Raw genomic sequence first — 3,626 nt, 5'->3', positions numbered from 1 at the left:
TTTTTTAAAGAAAATGAGCCCCTTTCCAACTGAGAAACCACCTCCTGTAACCCACTTCCTGTTTGGCGAGATAATAAATGTCTTTATATATTAATGAAACTGGTTTAAATAGGAGTTCCTTCCCTGAAACTGAAATCATCTTAACTTTAGAGGTATTATTACATTAAGAAATGTGAGCCCCAGTGGCCATAGGCAGAAAAATGGGGAAGACACCACAAAGAAAAACTGAGAATGGAAGTAGAGCAAAATAGCAGGAGCAGCAGCAGCAGCTGAGAGGGGTGTGAGTGGTCCTTCACCCCCTGGGGATTCCCGGCAGCTCAGAGCCACACGTCCACACTTTAACATACATTTATGCTAATGATATACCGTTGTAATGTATTTTACATTGGGCTTCCATGGAGATTTCATACGGCAAGGGTTCTCTTGCTAAAATTTTGGCCACCACATTTAAATTTTCAAGAGCTCTTTGATTATTCCATATTTTAAAAATAGCTTCCTGTTCTTGTTTCCTAGCTGCAATATCTATTTTCTCTCTAAAGATAGCTAGTTTTTTTAAGTTGGAGTTTTCTGCATTGAGCATTGTCTGCTTCCTTTGTCTTGGTCTCTGCCTCTTGGGTTGAAGGCTCCCCTCCAATGCCTGGTGATCCTTGGCTCTCCATGCATACTAAGTGTTAAGCCACTCTACCGCTAGCTGAAGCTGGGGTGGGGGGAGCTATCAGCCAGTCAGAGAAAGATAATACCATAATGATCTCACTTATATGTGGAATCTAATGAACGAAATAAACTGACCAACAAAACAGAAACAGGCATGGACACAGAGAACAGACTGACAGATCTCAGAGCGAAGGGGGGACTGGATGAATGAAGGTGAATGGATTAGCCAAAAACATATACAGAATCTATAGATACAGACAATAGTGTAGTGATAGCCAGAGGGAAAGGAGGGTGGGGACGAGGTGGAGTTGGGCAAAGTGAGGGAAAATGGGGATGGAAAGAGACTTTGCTTGGAGCAATGAGCCCAAGATGCAATGTGCAGATGATTGTTTTATTGAGCTGTACACTTGAAACCTTTATTGGTTTGCAAACCAATGTCACTCCAATAAATTAAATCCTATATAATAAAAGTATAGTATGCAAATTGTCCCCTTGACCAGGAGTTTGTCCAGGGGGCAGGGCCAGCCAGGGGAAGGGAGGGAGGCCCTGGCTGGTGCTGGCAGCATCAGCCACAGGTGACCTGCGACCTGGGGAAGGGAGGGAGGCCCCAGTGGCGGCAGGTGGCTAGGGGTTGGGAGCGGGGCCCCGGATGGCAGCTGGCAGCTGGCAGCTGCTTGGGACCCTATCAGTGCACGGATTTTGTGCACTGGGCCTCTAGTTTAAAAATAAAACGACTATAGGGTGCTGTGCGGGGGAGGGTTTGAGCTGGATTTTTCTCTTTTTTTATTATTTTTATAAATCTTCACCCAAGGGTATTTTTTGTTTTGATTTAGATTGAGGAAGGAAAAGAGACATGAGACAAACATCAATCAGTTGCCTCCAGCACATGCCCCAACCGGGGATAGAACCCCCAACCTAGGTATGTGCCCTGACCAGGAATCGAATCTGCCACCTGTCAGTGTATAGTGTGATGCTCCAACTAACTGAGCCACATCAGCCAGGGCAATGAGCTGGATTTTTCAATGAAGGACTCACAAATGTCAGGATTATTCCTCTAAAGCCATTCAAGTTATCTTTCTTTGAGGGTTATAAACTTGGCTGTCAGCTTTGGTAAGTTACCATTTTGGTAAGGAGAGAATAAAAGTAGAGCATGTATTTAATTCAACACTTATAACTCAGCATCCAGAGTCTTTTGACCTGCGGGTATTGGGCCGAAACGGGCTCTCCAACATCACATCCCCCGAGGGGTCCTGATTGCGAGAGGGTGCAGGCCAGGCTGAGGGACCTACCAATGCACAAATCCATGCACTAGGCCTCCAACACCCCCCGAGGGATCCTGGATTGCGAGAGGGCGCAGGCCAGGCCAAGGGACCCAACGGTGCACAAATCCATGCACCAGGCCTCTAGTATGTATATATTTGTTTAATCTCTTCCCGCCCTCCCTCCTACCCCTTTCCCTCTGAGATTCATCAGTCTGTTCCATGTTTCCATGCCTGTGGTTTCCGCTCCTGTGTTGAGTGTCTGCCCCCTGGTGGTCAGTGCGTGTCACAGCTACTGGACAGTTGGCTGGTCGGCCATTCACTTATGCTTTTATATATATAGATTCTGCCTAAGGCCATAGCTACTCACTCATATTAGTACCTCTAAAATTAGGATGCTTTCAACTAAGAAAAGCTCCTATTCAAACAGTTCAGACTTGAGCAAGTGATTAATCTTTCTAGCCTTCCGCCCTTCATCTGAAAATGAGGATCGGACTTATATCTTAACCTTTTGCACTCGGATGTCGAGTGTGACTCGACACGGTTAGCATTAAATCCCGAGTAGAATAAAGGAATCGAGAAAAAAGCAAGCGAATGCAAAGGGTTAAAGGAATTATGTGAGAAATGCATGAGAAAATGCACCCAATGGGCTTAGCACAGTGACTGTCCTGTAATGCTCAGTGTTAATTACTGTTCTTAGTGATTCCAAAACCTAAACGTGGTTCTGGTTCAGTGGGACCAGCTCATCATGGGTTTAACAGGAGTGCCCATCACCTGCCAGCCACTATGCCGTTATTTGTGTAAACATTCATCTCATGAAATCCTTATAACAATTTTTTATGTTTGTTTTGTTTTTTAATTATTTTTTTATTAATTTCAGAGGGAGAGGGAGAGGGAAACATCAATGATTAGAGAGAATCTTTAATTGGCTGCCTCCTGCACGCCCCCTACTGGGGATTGAGCCCACAACCCAGACATGTGCCCTTGACCAGAATCGAACCCGGGGCCCTTCAATTCGCAGGCTGACGCTCTATCCACTGAGTCAAACCAGCTAGGGCTTATCACAATTTTTTGAGTTAGAGATGAATTACCTCTATTTTACAGAAGAGGACAATAAGGTTTGCAGGTAACTTAGCCAAGGTATCACATGCTAGTAGATAATGCATTAAAAATTTAAAGCTGGAAATCTTTATAAAAAATATTTTTATTGATTTCAGTGGCAATATCGTAGCCAATGAGGTTTATCCGAGGCGCGATTATTGCTAATTGAAAAAAAATTATATATATATATATATATATATATATATATATATATATATGTACTAGAGGCCCAGTGCATGATTGAATCATGCACGTGTAGGGTCCCCTACACGCTTTTGCTTTCGATCACGGGGGAACTGGGTGCCTGTCCGCTGGTGCACCAGGCCTTTCAGAAGCCTCCGGCGCGGCGAAGGCTTCTGAAAGGCCTGGTGCCTGAGCGGACAGGCACCCAGCTCCCACACTTTTGCTTTCTATCGCGTGGGAGCTGGGTGCCTGTCCACTGGTGCCTGAGCAAACAGGCACCCAGATCCCCCGCTTTTGATGGTCCGCGGTGGGATGTGAGCTCGCTGCCCCAGAGGCCCCTTCTGTGCCTCAGCACAGCCATGGCGCAGACGCTGAGCTTGAGCCGCCGCTAGCGACGCGAGCTCAGCGTCCCGCCGGCCCAATCGGCCA

The sequence above is a fragment of the Cnephaeus nilssonii genome, assembly GCF_951640355.1.
Source record: "Cnephaeus nilssonii genome assembly, chromosome: 1".
Taxonomy (NCBI): Eukaryota; Metazoa; Chordata; class Mammalia; order Chiroptera; family Vespertilionidae; genus Cnephaeus; species Cnephaeus nilssonii.
This window is presented reverse-complemented; position numbering follows the sequence as displayed.